Consider the following 15,930-nt stretch of genomic DNA (forward strand, 5'->3'; position numbering starts at 1 on the left):
AATTAAGTGATTTTGCGAAGTTATTCCGTGGCAGCTACTGCAGAGCTCAGGCTCCCCAGTGTCGTCATTGTGCAGTATAGAGTACGGGAAGAATCTGTTGACCTGAAGCCTCCTCCAGGCCCTGCACTCCTTTGGAGTGAGTGGCATAAACGGAAGTGAGAGTGTTCTCTTATCCAGTCTAGACGTTTCGGTTGTTTCTTTATATGTTATTAGAGGGTCTTTATTCCCACTCAGGGGCACTTCCAGAGCAGCTCGGATGTATAATTCTCGAGCGAGGCTGTGAGCAGCCTCATTCCCCGTAATTCCCCCATGAGCAGGAACCCATACGAGGGAGACATCTCTGCTAGAGGGGTATCTTAGTAATTTGGCGCCTTGACTTTAGACCACCCCCTTACAAAGGTCGTGAACAGCTGCCTTACTGTCAGACAAGATGATCTTGGCTTTGGTACTGACGCACACTTGGGCAATAGCAGCTTCCTTTGCCACTAACGCATTCCTGGTGTTAATCGATGCTACAGTCACTTTCTCCTCATTCATCATCAACAGCGGCAATAACGGAGGCGCCATCGGACCCACAGACTGCGTCGCAGAAGTCTATGTTACCCGGCGGGTCCCGGGCAAGATTGTTCATTATTGTTCGAGCTCTATGTCTTCTTTCTTTATCATGCTCCGGGTGCATGTTCTTAGGTATATAGGCAATTTTGAGATGCTTCCGTATGTCCAAGGGGATTAGCTCTGCAGAATACGGGGGTTTCCTCTCGCTCTCCCCTAGGTCATTGAGGATCTGCCTGCCTGCTATTGAGGAGCTAAGCCTCCAAATTTGCGCTTCTCTTACTGCCCTAGTGATCTCCGCACAGGTATTGTGGGCTCCCATACTAAGCAGTTTCTCCGTTGAGGAGTTCGGTGGGATGCCGAGGGCTCTTTTGTATGCATTTAATATTAGCTTGTTTATTTTCTCCTCTTGCTGACTGTGCGCGCTCGGTTACTGATCCGGAGTTCCGGATCAGTAACCCGACCCCAGCGGCCGCGTTTCGATGAAGGCGAAACGCTAAGGAGCCCGTATGCTGTGCGATGTCAGTGCACGTTAAAGATCCCCGGATGGCCTAAATTACTCCGGAGCCCTCCACTACGGCACTTCTTCCTTCCTTTCTTCTCTCTGTCCCTCCGTTATTTCTTCCCTTATGGCGCGGTTCAGGTGTCAGCCGAAATGTGAGACAGATACTGCGCCATTTCCTTTCCCGAAAAACCAGTTTTCATTTTCAATTTTTATACGTCGAAGAAGGTTCCGCCTTAGTTTCGACCACCTCGGATTCTTCACCTCCTGCATTGACACCGGGTAGCACACGGGGGGTTTTAAGCGTTTCGTCTGCCATGGAAAAGTGGTCGCCGCTGCGGCCATTCTAACCTGCGTGCTCGTGCTCAACTCCGTTAGGCCGTGACAACTGAGGCACCGCGGCGAGTAAGTGTCCGGAAACCTGAACGCGAGTGGACAAACTTGAGCGAGGAGGAATCGATCGGTGGCTCCGGTAGGGCCAATGGTTAGGTCTGGCACAGCGCTCTGCTATCTAGCGAATACCAGTGGTGTGTGGGCCTAATCCACGTGTTTGTCAATTACGTGTTAATCGGTATTCACAGCACATGATTCAGAACAAAAATTCATCTTTTGAGCACTGAAACCATCAAATGACAAGTTTGCAACGTGGAATTTGTAGCCGCAACAATCAGCGCTCTTGAGTGCAAGTGCATTCAAATTTACTACTTCATAATGTCCCTATAGCTTGAATATCGGGATATCCTAGCGAAAAAAATTACCTGCCGTCCAACTACTATTGAACATGGTTAGCGAGCGAAAGCTGTGGTTTATCGGACAAGTCGACGCGGCTTGGCCTCTGTAGCGTTGAGTGCGTTCCGCACACTTGATAGGCAACACGAACACCCTGCCAGCAGTGTTGTCGCATTGGCCAGTTTTTTTTTTCCCAGTTGTCGGCTAAAAATTTCCCATTTTTTTCCCACAAATATATCTTTTTCAAAATATAGTAATTTTAGAGTGAATACAGCCAAGGTAATAAATATAAGAATGAGTGAAATAAGATAAATACAAAGTCCATTAATAATGAACATCATGACTGGATTGTTCTTGATCACATCATCGTCGCTCACCACTTCGTTTTTAGTAGTTTCTGCGTTGGGACGGGGACCAGCTTGGCTACTTCCATTTCCCTTCTAGCCTCTCCTGTATAGACGTAGAAATTTTCGGGAATTCCTTTACAACAACATGCGTACATAGGGGATTGTGTGACTAAAGAGCTGGGCGTGGTTGGAAGCAATTAATGAAAGGGTCACTGCCACTATAGCTGGAAGAAATCCAAGGACGCAGCACTCGAAGCCTGAATGAACCTGATTGGGCCAGGGCTCTGTATCCAAGGCTAAGCAGCAAATTAAAAAGAAACATCAAGCCAAATTTCTTCTCGCGACACTAGTCAGGCCGCCATTATAACAGCCAGCGCATCTATTTTTACAATGCCTGCCGAGTACGGCCGATCCGAGCGTGCAACGCCCTCTCCTATCCTCCTTTCCTTCTCTCCCCCGTCGGCTAGCCTTCGCGCCTCCTCTACGCCTGTGAGGGAGAGGGCCATCTTAGTGGCGCCTGACGACGGAAAGCGGACGAAGGCATTTTTTTTAAACGTTCTCTCTTTCTTCGTGAGGCGGCGCTCTGCATCCCTCATAGTAATCAGGCTGCCTGTCAGGAATTGACGCGCCATAGAGCGCGCCGTTCGTGGCGCTGCTCACCGCGGAGCCGCTGCAGGCGCTGGTTTTAAAAGGAGCCACAGAGAGTGCGGGAAAGCGGCGTTGGCATTGTAACGAAAGGCTGTGGCGACTTGTTCGAATAATGTTTTTTAGTTACAACGCTGGAACATTCCGGAAGAGCTACTGAAACTGCTTGGCAGAAATATGAAATTAGAGGGTAAGGGTATTTAGTAATACGTTTTACTCTACTGATTTGCGATTCAATCATGTTGAGTAAGGAAAATTGAAGAATGAAATAAAGAAGGACTAATATATCTTCCCGAGAAGGCATTTTTCGAAACTGCCAAGTAGCAGTAGCTTTCAAGTCGTAGCTCTACTTTTTGCAGGCTAAGCTGTCATCGTTACAGCTAGATAAAGATTTTTCTCTGTGTGTGGCAGACTGCAGCTACGATTGTTTTGAGAACCGAAAAGAACTCCAGACGCAAATGCACGCCACAGCAGCTGATGCCGAAGCATTTCGGACGTTCTGCCTGGTCTTGACTACAACCAGGCGCTAATAAAATGATACAAAACTAAAAAAAGCGCTTGAAGGAAAGGAGGCAGACAAAATCGAAATCAAGCCCCCTTGAGCACGTCTTCAGGCGCAGTCAACGTAAAAGCCGAACCACAAGGCAGCGTTTCTTCGGCGCACCATCAGCGTTTATTTTACCGTCGTTGTCGCTTCAGGCCGCAGGAGGGCGTACGAACTGGTTTTCGAGACGGACGTTAGGTGTGTTTTGTTTCGTTCTCTGTTGTTCCGCTCGCGCACGAGATGCTTTGTCCTCCTCGAGCGTACAAATGTGGTTGCGCTACAATGCATACTACTTATGTTTGTAAGTAAGTGTCAATACAAGCAAATACACAAATTCTAGAAATGTAAATGGCTGTAAACACAGAGCTGTAATGTATATAGCAGCACACAGATGCAAACTATTGTATTTTGCTATTGCTGTAAAGAGTTGTAAATATATGTAAATAAATGCACGTGAACGTCCCCTTCTTTTGTACAAACGAGCTCAAAATTTCTCACGCTTCGCACAAAACTGAAAGCAGCAACCGTGCTAGTCATAATTAACTGGTGCCATTTTAGTGCTGCTGCGAGCTCGACACCTCGTCAGCGACGCGGACCACACCATTTTTCTGCGCAAAACAATTTTCGTTAATCATTGTGCCACGAAACGAACAAACATAAGGACTTACAACGCTCTATTCGACTGGCAAAGAACAGCATTCTCAAGTGACAGGCGGAGCGAACGCCACAGCTCACCTCTGCAAACGGTGAGAAAAGCTGATGCTCCAGCCGATTTTCGTTGGAAAAAGCGCTGCGCCGCGGATGAACCGAGAGCTACACAAGAAGGGGTGCGAAGCAGGAATCTCACAGACGCGTGGTGTAGGTCTGTAGTATAGGTGTAGGAGCGATAACGCCAGCACCGCGCGACCGTTGGAAAGCATGACGCAAGCAGTCCAACCATCTTGCTAGCGCCGCAGCGCGGCAACTAACTGAAGTGAGGCGTACCGGCGGCTACCATTGCGAAGCGCGTGATGTGGCTGGCATTGTAAAAATAGAGGAGGCGCTGTAACAGCATTGTCCCTTCATCTCTACACATTTTCCCGAGTAAGCACATTTAGAACACCGGTCTTTAGCGAAACCAAAATTTCCCCTCGGTGGCTCGATTTTCCCACAATATGGGAAATTTCCCGCGATTCGGCATCACTGCCTGCCAGGTGGAGGTTAAATTATGGTTCATCGTGAGAGGTTGGTCACCCAGTGAACGCCGCGGCCTATTGCTACAGTGCCGCGTGTCTGCCGCACCGTTGTCAGTGCAGCCCACATCTGTTTCTCTCCCACCGCCACGTACCTCAAAGTGCGATTGAGGCATCCACTGCCCGCGGACCGTGGCGGCCGCGTTTCGATGGAGGCGAAACGCAAAAGGCGCCCGTGTGCTGTGCGATGTCAGTGCACGTTAATGATCCCCAGGTGGTCGAAATTATTCCGGAGCCATCCACAACGGCACCTCTTCCTTCCTTTCTTCTCTCAGTCCCTCCTTTATCCCTTCCCTTACGTCGCGGTTCAAGTGTCAGCTGAGATGTGAGACAGATACTGCGCCATTTCCTTTCCCCAAAATCCAATTTTCAAATTTTTTGTCCGTGTTTCACCTCCATCGAAACGCGGCCGCCGCGGCCGGGTGGTCTGCGTTCTCAGTGCGCGTTAAAGATCTCCAGGTGGTCGAAATTATTCCAGAGACTATCGAAAGGTGTCAAAACCGCCCTGGGCCTCCCCTTGTACACATCCACCCAGAAAATTTTGAGCATGCATGGGGATTTCAAACACACTAGACGCGCGCATTGAGGCTACCAGAGCAGCAAACAACGACTCCTACGCAGCCATTCGGAGCTAAAATTACTAGAAAAGCTAGGCTTCGAACCTCGAGCACGGCTCAGACACGGAGAATATCCCAACAGACACAGGGAACAAAATCAGAATCCCATCAGTCCCAAGGAACATGCGTCCGGTACACTATGAGAGTAGACCAAAGGACAGAGCGAAAGCTCTATAGAAAAAGCCGACAGGATGTGGTTTACATGGACGAGGCGGATTACGAAGGCAGCACGGGTTTCCTAGCCCTAGAAACCAGGGAGGGCGGAGACCGAGTCTCGTGCAGCAGCACCCGACAGTGTGAGACTCGACAGCGGCTGAGAAGGTAGCCTTTGCGCTGTCCCTAACTCAACAATGTCAGGGTGATTATAACACATTCCATATCGGCTATCGGCAACTACAACGCAGGCAGGGTATCTGCAGAAACAGTCAAAATTTTGGCTGCCGGCCCGACACTGGCAGAGCTAGGATGGATGGGCGAAAACTACTTTTATTAGACGAAAAAAAATCTTCCAAGGTGGACCCCTACTGGTCCAGGAGTCCACGGGCTTGTGCTTCACATAAAGCCCGATTCACCAGCCATTTCTGGCCGGCGGGCTGAGCTGTCCATAAAGCAGTGTTACGTTTCGCCTACAACGCGCGGTATAGCCGGCGCGGATGCAACGGACGCCGCGGCTTCGTTCATCGCGGCCGCAACGCCTCCCGCCAAGCGCGTCCAGGCAGGTTTCAGTGCCACGTGTCGTCGTGCGTGCGTGTGTGTGTGTGCATGCTGGTGCCCACGCTTGTCAAAGCGCGGCAGCCGGGGAGAGAAGCTCCCCAACTGGGAGGCGAGGAGGTCTGACCGGCGCCGGCCCGGCGGACGCGCACGTCACGCCTGAACATGTTCAAGCGTCGCCGTATCGGATGACTCTTCCCAAGCCGTTCCCTCTTGCCCTCGACTCCGAGCGTATAAAACGCCGCTGCCCCGGACGCCGAGAGAGACATCGATTCCTTCCTTCGAGTAACGTGGTCGCCCTGACCGGCTGCTCTTTTGCGATGCCAGAATAAACAAGTTGTTCTGTTGCCAGTCGACTCATCCTTTGCCGGGACCTTCGGATGTTTCCAGCTTTGCCCCAGGCCGCCAGGCCAACGCTACCCTTGGGGCTTGCAACCCAAATGCAACAACTGGTTGCCAGCGGTGAGATCCCGACAACGGAGGCCAGCAGCGAAGATATGCGGTCAACTGTATGCTGAGCAGCACAACGACCATCCGGGAGCAGTGCAACGAGCCCTGTGTGATGACTAGTTGCCTGCAGCGGAACGACTGCGCTGAATTCTTGGCTGCGAGGTTTGGTGAGTGCGGGACTTTCTTCTTCTGAGTTTTGCCAGGCTTTTGTTAGTGTCAGAAACAGAGCTGGTAATTGTGTTGTCGTTGCTGCCGGGTTAGTTTGCGGCAAGACAATAGTAGGCAGTAGAGAAAGCAGCATTCGGAGCAGCCATGGATTTGAAGTCGTTGCGCAAACCGAAATTGCTGGAGCTTGCAAGAGAGTTGGGTCTTGATGTCTCAGACAAACTCAGAAAACCAGAACTGCTAAGGGCTATTCTTGAGTCGGAGGCTGAGGATGACGAGCTGTCGGAATGCCTTGAGACCATTGAGGAGAGGGAGCAAAAAGAGGAGCGCGAACGTAAAGAGCAAAAAGACGAGCGCGACCGTCAACACGCTTTGGAAATGAAGCGTCTCGAGGTAGAGATGGAACGCGCTCGTAATGGAAGTCAGGCACACGGTGCAGGAGAACGGGTATCGTTCAAAATGACTGACCTGATGCGGCCGTTTAAGCTTGGAGAGGACATTGGTTTGTTCCTGGTTAACTTTGAGCGAACGTGCGAGAAGCAGGGGTTCTCTCGGGAAACGTGGCCACAGCGCTTGCTCACTTTGTTACCCGGTGAGGCGGCCGACGTAGTCGCTCGCTTGAAGAGAGAGGAGGCAGAGGATTTCGACCAAGTGAAATCAAGTCTGCTAAAAAAGTACAGGCTGTCAGCGGAGGCGTTCCGTCGGAAGTTTCGGGAAAATGAAAAAGGCAGAAATGAGTCATATACAGAGTTTGCCTACAGGCTTATGTCAAACATGCAGGAGTGGCTCAAAGAAGAGAAAGCGTTTGGTGACCACGAGAAAATTCTGCAGTGTTTCGGGCTGGAACAGTTTTACAGTCGGTTACCTGAGAACGTGCGGTACTGGGTCTTGGATAGGCCAGACGTTAGTACAGTGGCTAAAGCCGCCGAGCTAGCCGAGGAGTTTGTGACGCGTCGGGCTCGCGGAGCTAAGGACGGTCAAAAGGGTGAATTTGGCTCCAAGTCTGAGAGGCCGAAGTTCACACCAATGAGAGCAAGGGGGGACACGCGTAGTGCGGATGCGAGTGAAAGCAGTCCGACCGAACGTAAGGAGACGGCGGCAGCCGAAGCCGAACGCAGAAAGCGGTTCGAGAGGAGGCAAGCGCGCGTGTGTTATACGTGCCAGAAGCCGGGTCACTTTTCGGCGCAGTGTCCAGAAACAAAAAGAGAAGTCGTGTGTTTGTCATTATGTAGCACTGACGAGAACATGAAGCTTCTCGAGCCTTACATGCGAGACTTCCTCGTGAACGGGAAAGAGTGCCGAGTGCTTCGTGATTCCGCAGCTACAATGGATGTAGTTCACCCCTCTTACGTAGAACCCGATATGTTCACGGGCGAGTGCGCATGGATCAAACAAGCCGTGGAAGCTCATAGCGTGTGTCTGCCCGTAGCAAAAGTGCTTATTGAAGGACCTTTCGGAGCACTTGAGACGGAGGCCGTAGTGTCATCTATGCTGCCCCCCCAGTACCCGTACCTATTTTCGAACAGGTCCGATCACCTCCTGCGCGAGAAGGGGCTTTTGTTTGGTGAGGCTAGCGTTCAGGCCTTAACCAGATCGAGAGTTCGGGAGCTCGCTGCAAAGGCGGTAGTTGCGGGGCCGACGTTGTCGAACAATGAGAAAGGGTCGGAGGCGCAGCAAGCTGATATTCAGAGCACGTCAGAACTGGATAAAATTGAGCCTGTAGCGTTGAAGGCACCAGGTACTGGAGATGAAATGCACGACACGGGAAATTTAGAAGAGCTTCCGGTCGAGCTTCCGGGACTAGGCTCAGTGACGAACAGGGAAGACACTGATCAGGTCATTAGTGACTTACTCAGTAAAGCACCGCTGTCAGCTGAGCAGAAAACCGAACTACACCAACTCTTACAAGAGTTTCAAGGTCAGTTCTCTGAAAGGCCTGGTAGGACTTCTGTCCTTACTCATGATATAGAACTTACCTCCCCAGAGCCAGTACGATCCAAGGCGTACCGGGTGTCACCCCGCCAGCGCGATATTATGGAGGCTGAGGTAAAGAAAATGCTACAGCTCGGTGTTATTGAGGCGGGTGAGAGTGATTATACCTCCCCTTTGATTTTAGTTGAGGTACCGGGCAAGGAACCTCGTCCTTGCGTCGACTACCGCAGGCTTAATTCCATTACTAAGGATCAAATTTATCCGATCCCTAACATCGAGGAGCGCCTTGAGAAAGTTAGTAGCGCTCAGTTTATTTCCACCCTAGATCTTGTCAGGGGTTATTGGCAGGTTCCACTTACAGAAGAGGCTAGTAGGTATGCGGCGTTCATTTCACCAATGGGAACATTCCGTCCTAAAGTTTTGAGTTTTGGTTTGAAGAACGCGCCATACTGCTTTTCAAGCCTCATGGACAAAGTGTTGCGGGGACAGGAAGAATTCGCTTTACCGTATTTAGACGACGTAGCGATATTCTCCGCCTCCTGGTCTGAGCATATGGCACACTTGCGGGCAGTGCTAACCCGCCTGCGCGAAGCGGGCTTGACAGTCAAGGCTCCCAAGTGCCAATTAGCACAGGCCGAGGTTGTCTACCTCGGTCACGTGATTGGACAGGGTCGTCGCCGCCCCTCTGAAATAAAGGTGGCCGCTGTGCGAGACTTCCCGCAACCGCGCACGAAGACCGATATTCGGTCGTTCTTAGGTGTCGCCGGCTACTATCAGAGGTACATCCCCAGGTACTCCGATATCGCGGCTCCCCTGACGGATGCTCTAAGAAAAACAGAGCCCCAAACAGTCGTCTGGGGCGAGACAAAGGAAAGAGCTTTTAGCGCCCTAAAGAGCGCCCTAACAAGCCAGCCTGTGCTACGATCGCCAGACTACACAAAAGGGTTCGTTGTTCAGTGCGATGCTAGTGAGCGAGGCATGGGCGTTGTACTGTGCCAAAGGGACAATGGAGAAGTGGAACACCACGTCCTGTATGCTAGTCGTAAGCTGACCTGTCGTGAGCAGGCGTACAGCGCCACCGAGAAAGAGTGTGCGTGTCTCGTGTGGGCCGTTCAGAAATTGTCATGCTACCTAGCCGGCTCGAGGTTTATCATTGAGACGGATCACTGCCCTCTCCAATGGCTGCAGACCATCTCTCCCAAAAATGGCCGCCTCCTGCGCTGGAGCCTCGCTTTGCAACAATATTCCTTTGAGGTGCGTTACAAAAAGGGGAGTCTCAACGGTAACGCCGATGGCTTAAGTCGAAGCACCTAACGTAAGAATTCGCCTCAAAGTTGTTTGTTACTGATGTTTTCTTCCTGAGGCAGGATTTTTAACATATTGCTTTTGTTTAGTGTTTCTAAGTGATTATGTGCTTTCTAGTGCAATTTTCCAATTTGTGGACGCGTTCTGAGTGCTGCTTGACTACTGTAAGGAACTAGGCAGTAGTATAAAAGGGGAAAGAGCCTGGCAGAGCCTGGTTGTCTCGTGCTTGCTGACTGAGCGGTTGCGTTTCGGCGTAGTTCTAACGCTTGCTGGGAACGAGCACAAAAATGGCAACTCTTCCGAAGTCACTTTGCAGTGCCCTGTATGAACCTGAACCTGAGAACGAGGCCTTCTCTGTGCGCTGCGCTCAAGCAACGTCGAGGGACGACCGGTTTGGATTATGAGCATCATCGAGCGACATCCCTCTGGACAGCGGATGCAGTCCCCTGACCATCGGGATCTCCTTCTCCCGGCGGGGCGGTCTGTTACGTTTCGCCTACAACGCGCGGTATAGCCGGCGCGGATGCAACGGACGCCGCGGCTTCGTTCATCGCGGCCGCAACGCCTCCCGCCAAGCGCGTCCAGGCAGGTTTCAGTGCCACGTGTCGTCGTGCGTGCGTGTGTGTGTGTGCATGCTGGTGCCCACGCTTGTCAAAGCGCGGCAGCCGGGGAGAGAAGCTCCCCAACTGGGAGGCGAGGAGGTCTGACCGGCGCCGGCCCGGCGGACGCGCACGTCACGCCTGAACATGTTCAAGCGTCGCCGTATCGGATGACTCTTCCCAAGCCGTTCCCTCTTGCCCTCGACTCCGAGCGTATAAAACGCCGCTGCCCCGGACGCCGAGAGAGACATCGATTCCTTCCTTCGAGTAACGTGGTCGCCCTGACCGGCTGCTCTTTTGCGATGCCAGAATAAACAAGTTGTTCTGTTGCCAGTCGACTCATCCTTTGCCGGGACCTTCGGATGTTTCCAGCTTTGCCCCAGGCCGCCAGGCCAACGCTACTCTTGGGGCTTGCAACCCAAATGCAACAGCAGCCTCCCAGGAAAATGAGTGGGATTGGGGATGGGGGGTACTGCCTGTGCGGAAGGACATTCCCAAAGGTAGTGGAAAATTGTGGATCTGGGCATGTCATAGGTGTTACAATCAGGAGAAAAGGTGGGGTGAAAGCATGAGAGACGGTAAGGTGAAATAAAGCAGCCCGTCTGTAATTGTCGCCATGTGGCGCTGGATAAAGGCGACAAGGTACTGTGGGGTGGTGGTAATGTCATACGGCTGAGTTTGTAGATTGTGGTGATTTGATGATATGTATAAAGGACCGATGGGGCCTCTTGCGCAGGGTTGGGTGCCTGATCGTCCGGAGTCCGAGAGGAGAGTTCTCGGGCCAGCGCATGAACGTGCTCATTACCGGGGATCGACGCATGCCCAGGGATCCACGACAGAGTAACCGTTTGGTCGAGAGATGTGGCTGTGGCAAGAATACCGTGTGGCCAGCGTCGCCACGCCTTTTAGGTAGTGGCGGTGTGCGGCCTGAGAATCTGTGCAAATTTCAGTTATGTTTTTGGCAATGGTGGAGTGGGCCAGCGCAAGTGCGATGGCGGCTCCTTCCGCCTCTGCAGGTGAATTAGTTCGGATAGTGGCGGCGGCCCCCACAGTGCCGTCTTCATAGGCTGCGACTACCGTGAAGAATCCTACTTTAGAATTTTCTGCCGCGTAGACATAACTGATATCGGAGTGATTGCAGTATGTTGTTGTGTAATAGCCCGCTCGAACCTACCGCCTACCCTGATGAAGGCTAGCGCTTATATTACGTGGTAAGGGTTTCTGATATATGTGATCCTGCGTGCGCAGAGAAATCATGTAAGGTGTAGGACTTGTTACGGTGGGAATAGGTGGATTGAGACGGAGCTGTCGCAGTAGACGTTGTCCTGTTTCCGTGCGACTCAGGCGAACTAATTGGTTGATGCGTTGAGCCTCTATTAATTCGATCACGGTATTGTGGGTACCAGTGGCCAGATGTTTCGTGCTAACCGTCCGTTAAAGACGTAGAGCAGAGGTGACAGCCGTGCGTATTAGGATGCCTGCCTGTTGTGTTTGGCTCTGAGTGAGTATGTGGTATGGGAGGTGGTATGTAATGCGGCTAATGAATTAATGGATTTGTCATATTGAGGGTGTTGCGTTCAGAGCCCATGATTGAGTGCTGCCACCCGCTTGATTAGTGCAGCCACCTGTTTGGTCTGTCTTTGCAAGAGCTGAAGGGTGGCGGTTGCATCGAGTGTGTTGTTAATGAGAAGGCCGAGAATCTTCACCTGAGACACAATGGGCACTGGATTCCCGCACATGTGCAGTTCAATGGGAGGGGAGGGGGGGGGGTCACTGGGCAGGGGTTTCAGCTGCAAGAGTTCCGATTTATTTGGAGAGGAACGGAGGCCTGTGTTTGCTAATAATTGGGTGGTGGTGATGTCTATGGCAGAATGCAGGATATCCTGGGCTGTTCCAATGGATCCTCCCGTTGTACAGAGGGTTATATCATCTGCGTATATGGCTGTGTGGAGCCCTGGGATAACAGCAAGGGCCTTTGCCATTGGTGCTTGGGCAATGTTAAAAGTAAAGGTGATAGGACCGCCCCTTGTGGGGTTCCCCAGTTAGGCGCGGGGAAAGGCTTGGAGGCGACATCCCCAAGGTGGAGTTCCGCCGTGCATCCCTGAATGAAGGCCCGAACATATTGCCATATGCGGGTGCCCCAACCCATGGTGGCTAATGTCGTCAGGACATGGTCATGGCTTATTGTGCCGAAAGCCTTATGAATGCCCAGGGCCGGTATGGCTCGCGTAGCGGCTGTACGGCGCTTAGTGGAAAAGGGAGACTCTTTAAGGGCGAGAAGTACGCCTTGCGCCTAGATGTCTGGACGGAAGCCAAATTAAACGTTTCACAGAAAGCCTGTCGTTTCTAGGAACGATTGCAGGCGATTGATAATGACATGCTCGAAGAGCTTGCTGACACAGCTCGTTAAGCAGATGAGGCGCAAATTTTGAAGAATTAGGGGTTTTCCCAGTTGATGTTTCAATCGCATGCTGGCATCGGTCCAGGCTGATGGGAGCGTCCCAGCGTGCCAGTGGTTATTCAAGGGCTCCTTGAGTTCCTGAAGGGAGACTTCGTCTAGATTGAGTAGTGCCTTGTACGTTACGCCATCCGGCCCCGGCGTCGTAGAGCGGTGAATACTAAAGAGCGCTCGGTGGAGTTCGTTTAAGGTAATGTCGGCATCAAGTACCGGGTTAGGTGGAGGTAGACTGGGTGGATCTGCTGGCTGAAGGGATGTGGGTATATAAGTATCCCGTAGTTGGCCAATTAAGTCTGTGCCCTTTTGGAGCTCTAGTTGTATTAGACATTGTGTGCTTGCTTGTGTCTGAGATTTAGCGGTTTTTGGATCTAAGAAAGCGCGTAAGAGGAACCACGTGCTTTTATTGCTTAATGTACCCGTGAGGTCGTTATAAAAGGTTGCCCAGTTTGCACGGGCTAGCGTGTTCGCGTATTCTTCTCCCTCACGAGTGAGAGCGGCTATGCGGAGTCTGAATTTACGATTGTGTACGTCGCTGGTGGCGCCAGCGCTTGAGAAGTTCGTTTCGGGCCTCCCATAGATGAGCTAGATGCGGATGAACCTGCGGTGTCGTAGGGGTATTTCCAATGCGTTTGCTGTTCGCCTGGATAGCCTCCACCAGGTGGTCTGTCCAGTCGGTGACAGTACTGGGTTCGGTAGAATCAGCTGCTAAGTGTGAGCGCAATTTATCCCATTCAGTGAGGAGCTTTCAACGAGGGCTGAAAGTCTTGGAGTCGTAAGCAATAGTAATGGAGACTGGAAAGTGGTCACTACTAAGGCTGTCTTGGGAGCACCGTGTGAGATTTAACGATTATGTTCGGTGTGGCCCATGTGAGATCGGGTGTGGTGTCGCGGGTGACACTTGTGTCAATGCGAGTAGGTACGGTGGGGTTTGTGATCAGGCCAAGGTTGCAATCAGCCATTGCAGTAGAAATTAGGTTACCTTTGAGGGGTATCAAAGGTGTATGTGGGGTGTATTAAAATCACCGACCACAAGGAGCTTTGAGGAAAGAAATGAGCCCAGGATGCCCGGAATAACTCTGCCTTTGTCTTTGGGAATGCTTTATATGTTAAGAATAGTGAGGCCATATGTGTGCCCCAGTGAGCTGAGCTCTATCGCGGTATATACTGAGTGCCCTTGCTGTCGGGCGTGTTTTTCGGTGTGCGGTCTAGCAACAGCTAGGATGTGAGTGCCAAGATTGCCGTACGGATGCAATGGCTTCCGTGTGGTAATCGCGGATATGAATGCGATTTGTTTCCGTTTCTTGCAGAGCGATGATATGGGGGGATTAGGGGCATTTGCGATACATGCTGCTAGTTTCGCTTGTTTTCGGCGTATGCTGTGACAGTTTCATTGCCATATAAATGTTTCTGTTGGTGTAGTGAACTGGCGTCGCCGCCGACCATTCCGCGTGCTATTGTTCTGTGCCATGTTCCTGGTCTGGAGAGACTGGATGAGGACAGGCAGCGGGTTGAACTGCGCGCTGCTTGCGAGGCAATTGCTCATGAGGTACAAGTTCTAAAAGTTTATTGATGCCGGCTTCATGTTTTTCCAACGTTTGTGTTGATCGTAGCTTCTATCCTGTCAGTCATGGACAGTACCAGCTGTGCCTCGGCTTGTATGAGATGTTGCTGCATCGCTTCGAGTTCAGCAGCTATAGTGTTGGTTATGCTAGTTATTTCTGAACGAAATTCAGCGGAACGTATGTATTGCTTTACTGCCTACCGGCAGAGCTAATTAACCTAGTCTGGACTCCAGCCCACGAGGGCCTCCAAGGAGACGAAACAGCGCACGCATTGGCCCGAGGGCTCACACTCCGGGACCCAAGTGCAGTCTCGTCGAGCAGAGAGCCCCTTCAGACGGACGAGGAGCTGAACGCGTAGCAAGGTATTCTTAGTCATTACAGATTAAGAAGACAGACACTACGTAGAGCATGCAAGGGCCTCAGCAAAAAGGAAGAGGTCATAGGGAGAAAGTTTCAGGTGGGAGTTTTTCCGAACCCACTAGCAATTACCAGATGGCATCCGGCGATCCAAGGCCCAAGGTGCAAAGTGTGTAATGAAATAGCAGACATGATCCACATGGTGTGGACATGCCCTAGCCACAACGAAGAAAACAGGAATATAGAGTCCTGGGAGGCTTTGATAGTCAGCCAGAAAGAAGAACAAAAAAAGTCATTCGTCTGGCCCTGGGCAGCGCTTACTGCCAAGGAATCCCAGCCTACTAAAAGGGGAGGAAGATGACGGCGGTCAAGACTGAAGTCTCCATCACCCTCTGAATTTTTGACGGGTGCAAATAAAGTTATTTATTCATCATACGGAGCCCTTCACTACGGAACCTCTTTCTCTCTTCTTTCATTCCCATCTACCTCCATTCTCTTACGGTGTGGTTCGGGTGTCCACCGAGATATGCGAGACAAGTACTGCGCAATTTATTTTCCTCAAAACACAATTTATTTATAATTTTCTCACACGCCGCGGTGGCTCAGTGGTTAGCGCACTCGGCTACTGATCCGGAGTTCCCGGGCTCGAACCTGACCGCGGCTGCCGCGTTTCGATGGAAGCGAAACGCTATCTTGGGATGGCGTTGCGTACAAGACAAGGGGTACACAGTAAAGAGCAGAAGACGACGACCGGTAGAGCGCAAATGTGTACGTCATTTCGTGCGCGCACCGCCATCCCAATAAAGCTATGCACCAACTCGCCCAGCAAGTTCTTCTACATTACTTAATTGCGAAGCGCTAGCGCGCCCGTGTGCTGTGTGATGCCCGACCATGCGGTCGAAATTATTCTGAAGCCCTCCACTACGGCACCTCTTTCTTCTTTCACTCCATTTTTTATCCCTTTCCTTACGGTGCGGTTCAGGTGTTCGCCGGTATGTTAGACATACTCATTTCTGGAGGCTGTGCGCTAAAAAAAAAGACGTTCACAGGAGAAAGGAGGCAACAGGAAAGAAGCGCAACTTTCAACTTTAATGACGACAAAAGAAGCCAGGCGCCCTTATATATCACCTGTTATCCAGAGATAAGCTGCATGAGCTAGAGCGTCAACCTAATCACCAAACACGAGAAAGAGCAAAGGGGGATTTTTCAGTGAGATTAAAAAC

Source organism: Amblyomma americanum, chromosome 1 (assembly GCF_052857255.1).
Source record: "Amblyomma americanum isolate KBUSLIRL-KWMA chromosome 1, ASM5285725v1, whole genome shotgun sequence".
In the NCBI taxonomy this organism is placed as follows: Eukaryota; Metazoa; Arthropoda; class Arachnida; order Ixodida; family Ixodidae; genus Amblyomma; species Amblyomma americanum.